At 43.6% G+C, this 17,899-nt stretch overlaps 1 protein-coding gene across 2 annotated transcripts in view; it reads left to right on the forward strand.

The window, feature by feature from the left end:
• The window catches only part of nrcama (neuronal cell adhesion molecule a), a 52,746-nt gene that overhangs the window by 15,573 nt on the left and 19,274 nt on the right, over nt 1-17,899 (forward strand). For both annotated transcript variants that reach the window (XM_041964099.1, XM_041964100.1), the window contains exon 2: nt 7,061-7,107. The gene's annotated coding sequence lies outside the window, so the exon portion shown is untranslated. The remainder of the gene's footprint in view (nt 1-7,060; nt 7,108-17,899) is intronic.

Consider the following 17,899-nt stretch of genomic DNA (forward strand, 5'->3'; position numbering starts at 1 on the left):
CTCTTGTGTTGCACGATTGCTGCAGGATATACCAGCTACACAGCTGTGAGAGGCTTTGTTTGTGTGGCGTGAGACTAGCAGAGGAGCGAGAAGTGTTACAGCTACAATCTGGCATCACTCTCCATGCGGTGGCTTTGTTGATCCATGAAAAAAAAAAGATATCCCATTTACAGTAATCTTGGTTAGCGCTGCACTGCCAAACAGAATGTAACAGGGGTAATATCTACACTTCACTGTCACAATAAGCCGTTGTCTAAGTGTGTGTGTGTGTGTGTGTGTGTGTGTCTGAGCGGCCTTTGTGTTAGCTTCCTCATCACAGATTTAAGCCTGAGAACAAGGTTTTTGTGAGGAGTCCTAAATTAATGAGATCACACGGAGAAATCCCTTGCCACTGGTGTTACTAATATTAGGAAGGCCTCAATCCTCCGTTCTTCTTCTTCTGCCTTTCTCTTTGTTAGGTGAGAGATATGCAGTCAATATTGGACGTCTCCCAGACATCCTATAGGTCTATACCCACTACTGTTTGCCCTCCCCCTTGTCCACAGCCCCTTTGTTCCTCACACTCTCATTTCCACTTTCTCATTGCCCTCCACTCATTTTCACTCTTGTTGCTTTCCTCGACATCTGTCTCCATCTTTGTCTTTCCCTCGCCTGCCTTATGTTTGCTCCTTTAGATAAGATGGTCTCTAGGGTGCTGGCGGCATGGGCGTTTTTTTTCTCAACGTGTTTCTGACATGCCTTGTCACTGATGGCCTGCTCGGTTACGCACTCAGGGTGTTATTCTGCTTGACTCTCTCCACGGTGACGCTAGTTACAGCCTCTCAGATCTTGGTGGATCTGGTTTCTTTTGAAGCATCAGCCGCCATCAGGTCTTCATGTGAGACATTAGGCCTTTTCTGCATGGAACAAAGTTAATGTTAATGGGACTTGGCCTACTTGTCTTCATATACACGTATCACATCTGTGTGTGAAAGATCCTGACTTGATTACTTTTATTATGGTGGCTAAATTAGCATTAAGTGTGCTGTTTTCATAAACCCTTTAAACCCTTTTAGTCAAGCTTCATATTTGATTATGGCATGACGCAGTGGCCTCTTAAAGGGCTGCATTGGTAATTCTGCAATATAATGCTTCGGGACCCATGATTTATAAGATAAGTTCACATTTACAAGTTTATCTAAAAATATTACTCACATGTTCTAATGAACATTAACATAGTTATGAGTTGCTTTAATCATTCTTCTCCATGCTGGCTGTGAAGGGATCCCTTCTCATCTCGCAAAAAATGCTAATATGAAACAGTCTTAGTCATTGCAAGTGAGGATCTTTCAAAGTTGCAGTGTTTTTGATGCAAAATCCCCCCTTTTTGTTTGCACAGAGACAGTTTTCCTTAGTTTCAGCAGAGAGATAGTCACACAAAGAACAACATTTTTTGTCTTTAACCATGGCTGTGATATTCAATTGTCCAGTAAGTCATGAAAATGAGCCAGTATGCACAATACCAGGAAGCTGAAGCTGAAGCATCGAAATAGAATTCATCATCAGTTCGGCATCATTAATATTCAGTTTACATCTTTGCTTTTCCTACTGGGACAGGTTGACATGTCTCTTGAGAAAGCCGTAGTAAATCCAGACAGTGCTTCACCACACAGGGCTGTGTTGTGTAAAGGAAGTCATCAGTGTTTCATCTGCATTGATGGTGGCCAAACTGCCTGTCTTTTTCAGCGCGCTGACAAATCTTTTTTTTTTTCACCTCTTCTGTTGCTCCTCTGGTCATCCCTGTCATTCTCATGCCCCCCCCCCCACACACACACACACCCCGGCTCTGCTTCACTCTCGCTTTCAATACACTCCCTCTGTTGGGGCTGTAAAATGAGTCTGATGATTGGATCCAGTCTCCAGAGAGCTCCCTTATACGTGGACACTTTTACAATATGCTCCCCTTCAGTTGCAGAAAGCTTAGCAGAGGGATTCTACTTCCTACTGTTCCTTAATCTTGATTCATCTCTCTTGCTCTTACCGTCTCTGTGTGCATGTGTGACATTCTTGATGACTCCATTGTGTGGTGTGGGAGTGGGAACGGTGGTGGTGGTGGGAGAATCGTCCCTTTAACCTCGAGAGGGAAGAAAAAAAGCTGACTTTCAGGAGGCAGTAAATCTCTCTGATTAAACTCAGCTCTTTCTGGCTGCTCCTTCTGTGTGAGACTGGACTGTGTGTGTCGTCTGTCATCGGAGGATGCTCACAGACTGTTAAAATTAAAAAAACCTTTGAATAGCCATGGTAACCAACACCCCCTCTCAGCCTCTGTGTCCAACACACACAGGCATATACAAACATAAAAAAGGGAATGTGCTGGTTTGAACTCTTTGCTGGAGACTTCAAAAGCAGCTTTAAAGGCCATCCTGACACAGGCTTGTGACATTTTTCAATCTAGCATCTCACCTAAGAAAGATCATGCTGTTTTGCTATTTTAATACTTTTTTTTGACACTTGTGTGGACACGATTTTCACAGTTTACTCTGGGTGAAAACGACCACTGCCAAGAGAACTGTGGAAGACCAGTCATAAGGTGCCTTGAACAACAGCAACATTTCAAGGAACTTCATTTTAAAGGCGTAATATCAAACATTTCCACATTAACACGTCTAAAGACGTTTCCAAAAATGATGGAACCCAGAGAAATCTGTCACTTTATTCAAGGTAATGCATTTCATTTTGTTGTTTTGTTTTTGATTGAGACTCCTAGAAACAGAAATGACATTCTGTGCATGTAACTGCTTCCTTCTCACAGAATGACGTACTCAGCGGTACGTACTTCTCAGTCAGTCAGGAACTGTTCAAGGTTGAATCTTAAAGGCAGAATGAGAAGAATTTTCCGAAAAATCGAAAAATGTCTAGACTCATACAAAAATAATGTTAATAATCACTTATGACCCAATAGAGGTGTATTGGTGTCTGTATCTGCAAAGCTGTTTGCCTGTATTTTATTATTTAGCTGTGTTTGGGACATTTCGTCAACCCCTGTTGGTGTGTAGCCCCCAGCCAAGACGACCAAGAGGCACATCCCAATCACGCATCCAAGTGGTGGCTATGAAAATGGTCGAAACAGCGCTGAAAAAAAGCAAATGTAACAAATTCATGGTCACTCATTCAGCCTTTAAGTGCTGAATATCACCAACCGGTCAAAACCTCAACAAAAACTGTGCTCATGCATTTGCTCATTTATGTCCTGATGATGTGCTTCAGCTTAATAAGATAGATAGATATTGGCCACGCAAAAACAATTTGAATGTCTGCATGCCTAAGGAATTTTGTAAAAGGCAGCCTGGAACATTGTATCCATGTGACACAATGACACGGTGCACTAAACCCAACCTGGCAACCTTAATGAGGTCATTTGTCATTTTCTGTGACGATAGGTACATGTAGACAGATGTACATGGGCGCAGAACACACACACACACATACACACAGGGAAGAGTAATAAATAACCCCCAAGGCCTACACCAAAATCTCATCAGACACAGATGGTATGTCTGATGAACAGACAACCTTCAGGCTCCAGACAAACAGCCGTCGCTCGTCCAGGTGTCACTGCTTACATAGCTGACTACCAAGTGACTGTGGATACATGTCTCACAGTCCTATTCTACATTGCATTGCCTGCCAATTTGACACTAGGCTTTTAAACGCAAGCTTTTTGTTTTTTTTTACCTTGAAACTGAAAAGCCGGTGCCTTCAACTGCTGCGGACAGCCAGCGCTGCTGTTTGCACTGGCCGGCTCCGGGGCGGCTGGAAATCAAATGTGTTCTCAGAAGTGAGAAAGTCGGACTTCATTCATGGCAGCTTGGGCACTGGGCTTTAAGCGGTGCAGATTATTTTACGCTGTGTTCCTTGGTGGCAGAGAATGAGCAGAGAAATTTGGTCAGCTTACGTTTTGCTTTTATTCTGGAGAGTTACAGGCTTCAACTGTGGAAAACATGGCTGTAAAAGTAACTTTCCTCAACAATGATTGCAATAATACCATGAGGGGTAGAGCATACAGTGAAGAAATTCATATAATGCTAGCCAGGTTTACTCTGATTTAAATTCAGCAGCTACAGTGTACGAGAACAAAAAATTCTTGTTTTCCACATCGACTTGCCCGTTTAACTGGACCTTTTATTTTGAAATGGGTTAAATATTGACACTGTAGCTGATCACAAGCAGAATTGTTCACACGGTGGAGTAGGATGACAGTACAAACCAAAACGGAGTGTGTGTGTATGTGTGTGTGTGTTTGTATGTTGTATCATGTAGGAATCAGATCAAGGTAGAAGTGGGTGTGGAGGCCAAGCAGTCGGGCGCCTGTAAAGTGTTTTTTTTTGGGGCAGCTGCTACTGTCGCTGATTGCTGAGGCCCCTCATTCTAGGGGATTAACACACACACACACACACACACACACACACGTGCACCAGCATTTCTATTCATGCCTGGGGTCAGTTATTCTATCACAGTCTGCAAAAACACCCCACTGCCCCCCTCCCCATACCACACTGAAACGCAGTGTATTGGTTCCCCATGGATCCATAAAGTCAGTCAGCTAATTGAAACAGCAGATAGATAGTAAATCAGAGTGGTATTGCGCCGGGCTTTGGGACATACGGCTTCAGTAATCAGACATAGTGATCGCACTGCAGTTAGTGTAAGGACATCCAGAGAAACACTGGCCTTTATCTCCGGGGGATGTTTAAATATACACAGAGCTTATATTTCACATCCACACTGTTGTCATAGAGATATTTTGGCTGCTTCCCGAGGATGTGAGCATATCAGATCTATTTTTGCTTCATGAATTCTTCTGAAGGCTCATCAAACAGATTTAAAACATTTTACTCCGCACTACGGTCTGTGGAATACTATAAAATAGAAATACACTCTGCTGTCCTGGTTGGCGAATGATGGCAATAAAGTTTGTTCAAAATACAGTCAATACATTTCAAACAGTGAACATGACATGTTGAATGAAATGACAAAACAATGTGATAGATTTTCTCAAAGGAATGGCTTGACGTTTTGGCATTTTAGTTTTCGTTCCACGAGTTAGATTAGAAGATTGATCCCACTCTCATGTCTGTCTGTTAAATATGAAGCTAACACCAGCAGCCTTAGCATGAAAACTGTAAACATCTAGCCATGCTTTGACAAAAGGAGACAAAATCCACCTGCTGGCACCTTTAAAGATCACTAAAGGCAAATTCTTGTTTTCACATGTCGTGTTTAGAACAAATAATCAAAAAACAGACAATATAATGTGTTAATTAGCGAGCTTTAGAAGTGCTGGCAGGTGGATTTGTTAGCTTTGGACAGACATAGGCTAGCTTTGCAGTCTTTATTCAAAGCTAAGCTAACTATCTCCCTGTAGCTAACAGAGTGGTATCAATCTCATCATCTCACAGTCAGAAAGCGAGTAAGCATTCCCTAAAATGCCAAACAGCATTCTTTCTTGTCATGTGGTATCCAGGATCTGTCTCTCTTTTTGTCTCCATGGCGACGTGCTGGAGCTTGGGGTCCGGTCTGCTGGCTCTTCGCTCCTGCCTCCTCCCAGCTCTCCTCTCTCTCTCTCTCTTTTTGTGTCTCTCTCCACCGCCTCCGACGCTCTGATGATGAAGTGCTTTTAGATTTGCCCGTTAATAATACATGTTTCCGATTCCCACTCGGCCTTCATTTTTTCATGCGCTCTCGCTCTCTCTCAACACTCTTCCTCGCATCATCCTCGCTCTGCCTCTCCTGCCGGGGGTTTTCTGATGTCTCGGTGCGTTCCTGTCTCCGTTCATTAACGTCTCCTCTTCTTTCGCTCTTTCCCCTCATCTGCGACTGCCCCCTCTGGTCTCAGTTCGGCTCCGTTCAATTTGTTTCACTTCAGCTGAGATAAGATCAATCCAGCTCAGTCAGCCCAGGTTATGACATTTATTCAAATAATTCGATAAATGCGCTTTCAAGTAAGCTTATTAATGGGTTGAATTCTAATGTGCGGATGTTACACATTAACAAATAACATCTTTTGCCTCTCTCTTTCTGCATCCTTCTGTTGCCACGGTAACGGGTCACAGTTTGGGGTTGGGTTGGGTCACTGACGTTCCTTCAATCGCTCTCTCTGTGACAGCAGCTACTCACCCATGTCATCGCGGGGAGTTCAAAGACCCCCTCCTCATCTTTCGACATCATCCGATGAGTTCAAACAGCTCGACCTGGACTTATTAATGGACACTCACATAATCCGCCGTCTTTCTCCTCTGAGCTAACTACAGTTTTAATGGCTCCCCGTCTAAATGGGCCGGCATTCTTTGTCTGTCACATTTGTTTTGCTAATGTGAGATGAATGGAGAGTCTCTCTGGAGATTATGATAATGCATTCGCGGTCACGCAGGGAAGCCTGTTTGCGGGAGGCGGGGGGCACTGTGTGTGCGCGTTGATGGCGGGTAACCTTTCATTTGCGTGTGTCCCCTGCTGGAGGTAAAAGTAATAAAAATGACGAGAGACGTTTTAGTTATTGATTGAAGGCCTCGTGTTCAGCAAGACGCAGTCACTTCCCGGGTATTCCCTGGAGAGCTGGGAGGATGTGCTCATGTATTCATGGTGCGCTGCATGTGTGACGCTGGCCTGCATTGATGATGTTCTCAGCTGTGAGAACCGAATATGTTCCATTGCCTCAATAATATTTCATCAGAAGAGCTAATTCCAAAGTAGAGATAGGTGCATCTTATTTTGTTTTTTTTTTTGTCCACCAAGGACTTCAGCAGTCATTTTTAGTGCCTGCCCTTATTTTCCAAACATTGAGTCATTTAACTGCTCGCTCACTTCCTTTTCACCTGATGCTGTTCCAAGTTTGCATGAATGTGAACTGTCAAAGTATTGCTTTGCCAAATGAGTTGTGATGAAAACATCAGTGCTATGTAGATTTTCTGTCACGTGCAGTATAAGATGATGCAGTCTGGTGGCATGAGTTTACACAGTGTTAGAACTGTCCAGTCCAGTGTGAAGGGATTTACTAATTTTGGCTTCCTTCTTATTGTTGCAGGTTCACACCGCTTCCTGAAGACAGACAGTGAGATTAAATCCTCACAGGTGAGTCAGATATTGCACATTTATATACTTTCTCTGCTTAACTATTGTGCCCATTATTTGGCTGTGAGCCCTGGTATCTTGAGATATATTTGACACAGTTGTGCTGATTGTAAATGGGTATAACCAGCACTACAATGCTGTTACATACAGTGCAAACAGGTCATAATAAGGCTTTATAATTTGCTTTCACCCATAATGCTGCTGCAGCTGTTTATGCTTTGCTCCTGCATGCTGTGTCCACACTGATGTTACTGGGTCTGTCAATCAGCTTCACCCTTCAGCAGCTCAGCCTCCTCCTGTTCCAGTTTTTGCTGAGCTGGCCTTCTGTATTTTGTGTGCACAATGTCTCAGGGATATTGCAGCTGCATGGTTGCTGGGATTCATATGTGCACATTTTGTCAGTTTTCCAAACCATGACCGTCAGTTAGTATGGATGAAAAGTGCAAGTGTTGAGACATGTTTATACCTGGCATCAACTGATTTATACCCTTTGCAGTCACAGCTGTGCCCTCTTACTATATTAGTTTGTGCGCTCACCAAGTTCAAACCCAGCAAAGTACAGTAGCTCGATGCCTGTTGCAACCTCCTAGGGCTTTGATTTAAGTGTGTTGTTCAGGTTTGTTTTGTCACCATCGTGGATGATAAGCACAGTTAGAATAAGTTAAATTACACTGATGCAGAAATAAACTCTTTTGGGAAGTGAGAGAATATCCGTGAGTAGATGTGAAGACATTTACTGTACAACCTGGAGCATGAGGTGTCAGGTTGGGCTCGTCTGTCAGTGGAAGAGTTTTAAGATCAGTCCCTATGTCGGCTGACGTGCTGCTACAAGCTTGGGACACAATGAAATGTAAACATGCTAAAAGCCATGAACCTGCATTGAAAAATAAACAAAACACTGAAAGTACGCACGCCCACAGAGGTGAGAGGACAATTTGAATACCCAGCATGTGTTTTGGACTTTGTTCGAGTGTGACTGGAAAAATAGGAGCCACATGTCCTGACAGTCACCTCCTGCTCACCTGCTGCTGAACACACACGCGCACACAAACAGAGGGAGGAGGCACAGATGCCATTTAACACACTCGGATGAACGATGCGGCACAATTTGCACTATTTTTATTGTATGTATTATTCCTATATTTCTTTAAAATAATAGATATTTTCCTGGAGTACAAAAATACTGAGTGATGTGATTGTTATACCGTTCAGTATAGCAGCAGCATACACACTGTATTAAAGGTTTCTCTGTGGGGTTTTAGATCTATAGTAGTGCTATGGAGCTACTAGATGAGTGTTTTGTTTATCTCATGCACGCGGATGACTATTCCACTGATCATCACTGTGGAGGTAACACTCCAAAATATGCTGCAGTGCGCCTGCAAAAGCAGGAGGAAGAAGACTGCAAGCAAGAAAACACGGATGTATACAAAGCTGGATTCAAAATACTTAAAAATCAGCTTTACGAGGAAGGAAATGCACTTGAAACTGAATGTAAACAAAGCTTGTGTTAACAAGAAAAAACTCCACAGGGGCTCTTTTAATGAACAGAGGTAGCAGACCAGTAGTACACATCATGCTGGATCTGCCTTGTGGAAAAGCCGTAAAACATATTTGTCGGTCGGGAGCTCCGTCTTAGTAAGTAGAGCAGGCGCTGCAGCACAGTATTACATAACACGCCACTACAATGTTTCCACTTCCCATTACTATCACTGTTACCTGAATAGCCTCATGAGAGCACTCTATTATATTGCACTGATCCATAAATTTAACAGTCAGTCATTATTACAGCAGTTAATGGAAAAGTGGTTTGAATTCAGTTATTGTAGGTTGTGATGACGGATCGTTCCTCTGCCCTCCTACGGCGTCCCCTCTCCTCCTCTATCCCTCTCTATGTGAGTAATCCTGACGAACAGATGGGTGGAGGAGGAAAAAAAAGGGGCATGCCAGCTTGTTGCGCTGCTGTTACACCGTCAATCAGCACCCCCCCCCCCCACCTCGCATCCCGTCCCACCATGCTCTTCCCTCTCCTCTCTGCTCATTGCAGCCTGCTCTACCTCAATCTCTGCCCCCTCACACGGACTCCCCTCTGTCCTGATATTACTCCATTAGAAAAAACTTTACACTTTAGGTCCTACGACCAGCTCTAAGAAAAGCAACCTCATCCTGAGTGCTGAGCATCTTTTGTGGGAGGAACCAACCACAATCAAGGTCGTCAGAGATTGATCAGGCCTCGTGAAATGGAAAAGACATGTAGGGACCTCGGCAGTAAAAGGAATAACAGTCTGTCCCTGAAGGACACAGTAACACACGCACGCTCATACAAATCTATAGCGACACACACAGTAACTCATGTCGTGTTAAAGCCCAGAGTCACGTACCAAGGCCACGTGCATCTGTCTGCTCATCAATACCTTTTACCTAGCGAAAGCACCCAGGAATGCCAATGAGACCTGTCTCGTTTACAGGCCCAGCTGGATTTATGTGGCCCTGTCCCATTTTCACACTGTATTAGAAAGGTTATTGATTATAGGTCCTTTTATCCAACACGCACGTGTGCTTCTTTACAAACACTCTTTTTTACACACAGTTCACAAGTGATATTTGTTGTTAAAGGACAGCAATGTGTGTTTTGTGTTGGTTTGCCCATCAGCTGCAAGTTGACCTATCTAAAATTTACTCGACTACATTTTAAAGCACCATGTTTTTAGAGAGACTTCTGTGTTATTTACAGCAGTTGGTTTCTGTTCAGTTGATTTGGGTATAAAAATTGAAACCTGGCATCAGATAAACTGGATTCTGGCAGTGGCGGCGGCACCATACTGGAGGAAGACGGTATTTTTTACATTAATTTGAAAGGGAGATTTTGTTAAGGAGAGAAATAAATTGATTGGATAAAATATCAGTTACCAAAAGAGGGAAATACATGATTGACAAGGAGTATCTGCCAGAGGATTAGAGTTGAATGACTGCAAACCACTATACCCCAGATTCAGTTGTTAAATATCAAACATATTGTAAATACTTCACTTCCTGTCTCTGTTTCCATTTAGTTTTGGTTTCATATATGAAACTATGAAACACAATTGCATGCACACACACAAATATAACCACACACACACACACATAGAACCAGCATGGCCCTCTGCTCTGGCTGAGCTCACGGCTTTTGATGTGATGACCTTCGACAGGCGAGACATGTACTCACAAACGCGCACACACACACACACACACACACACACTTGCAAGCTTGCATACACACTGCACATGGGCACGCACCCAACACCCAGCCAAGCCCCTGGCAGCCCACGAACCGGTCCATACGCCTGGCAAAATGTGTGCAATTGTCCAAATATCACGGCGCTATAATTGGATGTCAGATGAAGCGAATTTTAATGGCAGCTATCAGTAATGGCTTTTGATGAGTTGCGCATGGATGAGTCCAGTGTTTTGTTTTTGAGCAATTATCGTAATTCAAAGCTGTTCCAGTTGAATCCATTACTCTTGGTTTAACAAAACCCAAATTCAGATTGACTATATTTTAAATCGCTGCATAATGTGTTTTTTGTATTTTTCACTTAAAAATAAGTAAAATCACATTTACTTTGCAGTGAGCTTTGAGGTGTTCCCATTTTTCCACCTTTTGTGGGAGGACTATTAAGACTCAGTTCATGGAGAGCCAGGGCTCCTCATATTCCATGAATAGGGAAAAGAACAAAGGGAACAGAAAATGACAATAATAGACATAAGACAGGTATTTATATCAGGCATTCAAGAGTGCTGGGAGATGCAGGAGAATTCACTGCAGCAGGGTGAAGTTTTAAGTTGGTTGTGTAAGTGTGCTTGTCAGTTAAATGATGTTTAAGCATCAGTATTTGAATTGGCGATGAATTAAAGCTAAACAGTTTTCAACCAGTGTTCATGGCGGTTTCCACATAAGTGGAAACTGGCATGAAACTGTACAGGGTGGAGTCACGTTAGAATATAACAAAGATAGCTCAGACCAACTGTCTTTCGTCTCAGCAGCTAGTCTGCCATGTCCATGTAATGTATACTTTTCCTCACAGAAGATGAAAACTGTGATTAAATTTAATGCTTATGGTGGTTGATGATGCCTTCAGATACATCAAGGACACGTCAGGTTAAATCCTGCAGTGCACTACTGTTTCTGTAGCAGCCATGTATCCTGTCATCTGTGTCTTTGGGCAAGCTTCTCTTTTTATTGTACATAATTTAAGATAAAAATTTAGCTGAATCTCATATTGGTCAAATATAGATGTGATGGTTGAAGACAAAGTCACTATACCCATACCGCACCCCAGTTTTAAACCTGTATTTAAATGAAGAATTGTTCACTCTGCACATATGCAGATGAAACTGTCCCTTACCTGTAATTAATCCAAGCAAAACAATTATGCATGGATTTCAAACCAAACCTTCCCTACATGTACTTGTACATTTGCTTTTCCGCTATTGCTGTACACTGTCCGATGCAGTAAAGAACTATCCCCAGTTCAACTGCGGCCACATCTTTAACTGCTGGAGGTGTCACCTTGTGGCCCACAACGCCCCTGCCATTTCAGCGTTATCCCAGCGGTAAACAACATGAAGGACAAAAGCCCCCGTGGGGTGGTTGTCGAGGTGCGGATGCGATGGCGGGCGGGATGCATGCTGACCATCAGCACTTCACAAAGCCTCAGAGAAAAGCAGGCGCTGGGGGATTCTGCGGATGGTGCTAGAAAAACTGACCCCAAAAAGGAAAGGCCCTGTGCGTGTGTGTGTGTGTGTGTGTGTGTGTGTCTCTGTGCACATGCAAAAAGAGGCTGAGATAGTTTGCTCTGATTAGCTGGCGGCGTGTGATCCGGTTTGAGGGCTATCGGAGACAAAGAGGCTGCCAGTTCTGTCCTTTCATTGCAAAGAAGTGGTGTTAGCGTAGTGAAAGCTCCTCTTAAAATCACTTCCAATGTAGCGGACAGCTTCCGATGAAGTCAGCAGTTAGATCGCAACGCTCTCTGAACAGCTGGAGAGAGCTGCTGGTTCCAATCCTGACAAAGAAACCTGATAGAAGAGCTCTTGAGTAACAGTAATTGTTGTGTTGTTGCAAAGTCATATGGTTACCTTCCCCGGGTACAATGGAATCAAATGACATTTGTGTAAACATTTCCTGGGAAATAAAACCATACCAGTAATGCAAGTATGCCATTACCTCATCCTCACTAGAAGTCTTTACAATAAACTCCACACCTCACCTCTGCATGTCCCGGTGCCAACTATTTGTTTAACATGAAATGCGTCTTGTATAACACCCTGCCTCGCCTCACTTTAGCTTGAGAGTGAATGCTTTCTTCCCATCCCTCATGTCACGTCTCTCCTTACCTTCCAAGGTGGGGAAAGTGTAACATCATCCACCTATTGTCTGCGGCACAAATGTGCTTTAGTAAATAATACTTAACTCGGTAAAAAGATATGAAACATGCATGAATACGGGCCCATCTATCAAAACGGATTAAGAGGCAATGCAACCCCTTGCTTTCCTTTTTCATCAAAAGGTCCAGTCTAGGCTTTGCCCCAAAGAAGTGGGGCCGTTTTCTCACCTTACAATGGGCTTTGTTTGCGGCAGACCGGCCGCTTGATGGGGGTTTGTCAAGAAGGCAGAGAAAGAGAGGACTAAGGGGAACGAGAGACAGAGCAGTCAGCCAATAAAGTTATCAAATTGACAGAGGACTGGTATGTTAGCATGTCTTTGTGCCTCTCCTGGAGCTGAATGCATCTTTGTCTTTGTCTGGTACCCACTGGCACTGATTTACATCCTCCTCTACAGACACTAGAAGTGGCTTTTTGTGTTTTGGCCTGAAAAAAAAACTGGCTGTGTCTTGATGTTTGAGAAAAAGTGGTAAATTAAAGCTGCTTTAGTCAATATTTTCATATTAACAAAGGGTCACATGACTGCTTGTATGTGAAAGGGGTTGTTAATAGTGATGACCTCACAGAACTATCACTTGACTCGACAGAGCTTAATTTTTTTGGTTTTTTTCTGGACTGCCACGTGAACCATGTCTTGGTTCACTCTCACAGCTCTCATCTGCATCAGTTTCAGCCACAGCAGTAAGACCTGTTAAACCCACTGCACGCTACCTGCCCAGCACCAAACAAACGACTGCCAAAGCTAACGACTACTTGCATTTAGCGGCTGAGGAGCCAGATATTGCTTTCAGGAGTAGGTGGAGACCAAACTGGAGTAAAAAGAATAAGAGAATTAATATTGGACTCATCAGGTCGCTGGAAACACAGCTCCAAATTAATGCTAATGTCGCTCTGTATCTAACTAGGCAGTAGTTTGCCAATAAGTTCGTCAATTAAACTTAAACGGTGATAATATGCCAATGCTCATAGCTTGTTTCTGGTGGCGCTTATGGGAGGTTGTTCCGTAATGTTTTAGCAGCGCAGAGGGCGAATGCTACCCACACTTAATAAAAAAGGCAGTATTCCCTGCTGGACAAACACAAGCACCCACTTTTCACACATGATCGCAGGATTGGTTTTCAAAATGCTGCGATAACAGCTCTCACCTCAGGCGTTGGTTGCACAAAGGCATTCGCTGGGTGTCGGTTTAGAAATGGTCTGTGTGCGGTCTGTGCTGTCTGTGTGTGTTTGTTTACAAGAGGCCGCCTCGGCCCTCTTTCTCCTTTCCCACTGTCTGCTCGGTTTGAGGGGGTTCGGCTGTTTGTGTCGACTGCTGGCGTTATTTCAGTCCATTTTCCGTCGCAGTCTTAAAGGTGTGTTGTTTTAATGAAGTTCAGTCTGCTTTCTTAAATATCAGCAGCGAAGTGGCGGTTACGGTGGCTTCACATTTAGGCTGCGGTTCCCCTCCATATGTTTGTGGCAACTCTCATGGCTCCAAGCTCCTATTCTTGTGACCTGGTTACTCCAGGCCACCACAGTCGGGTTCGAGTGTTACGATGTGTGTGCTGGGTGTCTGCCCGAAGATATGAAATCTCAGCCTGGGACAACAATATAACTGATGTTAGATTTAATTTCACGACAGAATGGAAGTTCTGCTATACAGCGATGTGGCATCAGTGTGTTTATGTACAAATCTGTCCGTGTACCGAGCTTCAGATGAGAGAACAATCAGTCTAGCCCAGTCTGGCTGAAAGCGGTCCGACTCAGTCTATCATCTTAGAAATATCTCTGTTGCTGTAATCTGATGTGACTGCAGATGACTGTGTTTACCCCCCCCCCCAACTTAGCACGTTGCTTCAGGGTTTGCAAACTGAGAGGCAGGAGGACTGTTGGGTCTGTGTCAGCAGCCGCAGCGTCATCCTTTGTTGTTCAGAAATGTTGGCTCGGCTTATATATCGACTGTGCAATGTATTTAAAGTCCTTTCTCGCCCCCAAACACAATTGGCTCAATGGACACACAAGGTTTTGGTGTTATTAGATGGACTCTGCAACAAGTCGGCATGTTCAAAGTGCCAAAACCTTTGAAAAATAGAGTTGCGGCATAGGAAATGCAACAAACTGCCATCAATGACTGCTATTAAACTCTCACCCTCAGTGCTAATTTTGACAAGAATTTGAATTGTTTGTCTTAGTCACTTACTGAAAGCCATAATTTCCTCAGACACACACACACACACACACACACACACACACAATTTTTGGCCCGTTGCTCTCAAAATAATACACCACCATATTACAAGATAATGAGGCAAAAATACAACAGAGGCAGCCTAATTGAAATGCCAAACCTGACATAATGGCAACTTTGATAATGTTTAATAACTGACAAAACAGACTTTTTTATATATATATTGCTGAAGTCTTCTCAGTTTGACAAACAGATTAGAAAGTGCTGGTGGGCTTTGTTAAAGGAGGGATAGCAAGACGTAAAATGAGTGAACTAGAGGAAGGAGGACAGGAAGTGAAAGAAAGGACAGAGAGACCATGTTGGAAAAGCAGAGCTGGACTCTTTGACCTCTGGGCTTTGACCCCTGAGTCAGAGAAGAGAGGAAAGAGGAGGATGAGAGATGACCTGCCTACGAGCCAGAGTCGTCCCACTCATCCTCCTTTGAGTCCTCTTTGTTGTCATCATCCCTGCTTTTTTGTCTGTGGCCCGAGAGGAACCGAGCAATGGGAAATGATTTGTACCCACTTAGTTTTGGGATGAATGTGAGGCTGCATATGTGTGTAATTGTGCTTCCATAAGAGCCTTTCTTATTGCCGTCAGAGAAATGTCTTCCATCGCACAGCGCAGCACATCCCTGTGGCCTCGCCTCGACTATGAAAAATTCACTCAACAGGCTTTAAAAGCGGGCTGACTGTATTTGAAACCGGTACGTAAGCGCGTTAAAAGATCAGAGGTTCAGTTTTATGGTGCACGATCACGCAAATCAAAGGCCGGGAGGAATTTTCAACGTGAACGTGTGAGCAATTTATGCCAGTTAACGCTCTGTGACATTCTTGAGATATGGAGATGCTGACATTTGCACGTGGATGCTCATTTTCTGTACGTGTGTGTGTTTTTCTGTTTGTGCCACTGCTTGGGGAGTCATCTGTGTTGTTGTTGTTTTTTTTCTGTTTTGCCCCGGGGCAGTTAATCTCTATTTGCCTCTCTGGAGACATGACCCAGGTCAGATATAATAGCAGACACATAAGAACGGATGAGAAAAGTTGCATCATATTTCCATTATTTTTACAGAAATAATTACTTTATATATAAAATAAACAGCTAATTTGTGCTAGTTTGACTTTTTACATCACTCTTGTATTTGTCTGTTAAATATAAAACCACAGCCAGTCCCTTGTTAGCTTAGCTGCCTAAAATCTGCCTACCAGCACCTCTGCAGCTCACAAATGAGCATGTTGCAAAAAATTCAAGTCAACTGCAGCATTTTTGGCCGCATTTTTATGTATATTTGACTTTTATATTAAAATCTCAGTCAAAATTTACTGTTGTCTTCAGTTTCTGATCATGAAGTTGATTGCCCAGTTGTGAAATTTCTTTACACGTTAATCACAAAATGTTAAAAAGAGTACTCAAATATGCAGCATGTCATTTTTCACACGTTCCCCGTCACACCCTCCCTTCCCTCCAGCTGTAGGATTCATCTTCCTCCCCTTCCTCTCTTGTATCTTGAATATCTTCATTTTCACCCATGTGTCCTTTCTGTTCATACGTTTCCATCGCCCCTTCTCTTTTTGCCACTCATTACCTTTTAGACAAAAGTCCCACTTATAAGCAGCCCTGCCCGGTGAATGGGCTTCACTGTCTGTCTCTCTCTTTCGAGAAAAATGGCCTGAGGTCCAGCACGGCTTAATATGGCCACTGTCGCTCTGGGGGAGGCCATTTCTGCCGCAGCAGCATGGAGCATTATTGTAATTAATCTGAATATGGGTTATTACATTTGCATGATATGGCATTGCCTTTTTCACAATGAGATTTCGCATGCATGGCCAGCATTTAATGCACTTAAGTGCATTTCATTTTGTTGCTCTCTCTCTCACCCTGTTGTCTTCCCTCTCGATTAGCTAGTGAGACTGATATCCAATAGGACGTGTCGGCGTAATTAGCTGTGTCCTGGGGTTGTATTAGCTCATACACTCTGCCTAGCTCAGCTGGATAAAATCTGACACTCGACTTTCTGTGTGTGTGTGTGTGTGTGTTCATTACCATGCTCTCCCTTTGTCATCAGGCATGCCTCCTCTCCAGCAGAGCAGAGATGCAGCATGCCTGAAACTAACAGCGAGCTTGATCATTTCACCTTCAGATGCCTCCAAATGTGGCCGTGCTGTGCCTGCGTGTCCACATGTGTCTGTGTGTCTCCAATGCACATGCAAATATGCACATGCTCCTCATGAATAATGACGTCAGGATGGACTGAGCCATTTACCTGGCAGCAGCAGGCCGCTCCATCTCGAAATCCATCTCGGCCTGCTGACAGGAGTTACCGTCACCCTTCGGCTACTTTAATCCAACCAGCTCATGCAATGGAGAAAATGTCTATTTCAACAGTTTGAAAAATGTGCAGGTTGATTGATTTTCTTGAATAAAATTAAACATTAATAATAGTGAAGCTGAAATGTATAACATATTGTGTAGAAGATACGTTCATCAAAAACATGTGCAGAGAAGGATCTTGATGCTATTGGTACAGTGATATAATACCAATTTTAATGCACATGTGACTCACACACTGTCGGACAGAGGACATGAAAGGGACGGACAAACACAGTTTACAATAGGCCGTTAATGCCAACATGGTTCTGTGTGTTTGTGACGGCTGTACGTATCCATCTGCGTCTCTTTGTCAGGCACTACGCAGCAGAAGCTAGCTAGCGCTTGTGGGTCTGCAGTCATGTGTAACTTGATCCATATGACACACTGACAAGGATGCTTCCACTAACGCGGTGCGCTTGTGCATGCATGTGCCAAGCTGCCGCGCGGCTGAATCCGCAGCCGAGCCGTGATCGTTCCGGCCGAGCGCGCTCACATGCCATATGTTTACAGGCAAACACGTGGCAGACAGGGCGCCTCAGCGGTGCGCATGTTGGATGTTGTAGTAATAGGTGGTTATTTGCTCTTGAGAGCAATGCAGTGGGAACACAGCTAGCTCCAAAGAAGCCCAGGAAGACTTCCCCTGAACTTCTGTCTAGAATAAAAGACATTCTACACTGATGCTTTAATAAGCTACTGGGTCTTGAACACCACAGACGGTAAATAAGAGCTTGTACGGCTGACACATGCACGATGGATGCCAAAGTTGTTTAAGTTACAAGGGCTCAAATCAAG

Source organism: Chelmon rostratus, chromosome 22 (genome assembly GCF_017976325.1).
Source record: "Chelmon rostratus isolate fCheRos1 chromosome 22, fCheRos1.pri, whole genome shotgun sequence".
In the NCBI taxonomy this organism is placed as follows: domain Eukaryota; kingdom Metazoa; phylum Chordata; class Actinopteri; order Chaetodontiformes; family Chaetodontidae; genus Chelmon; species Chelmon rostratus.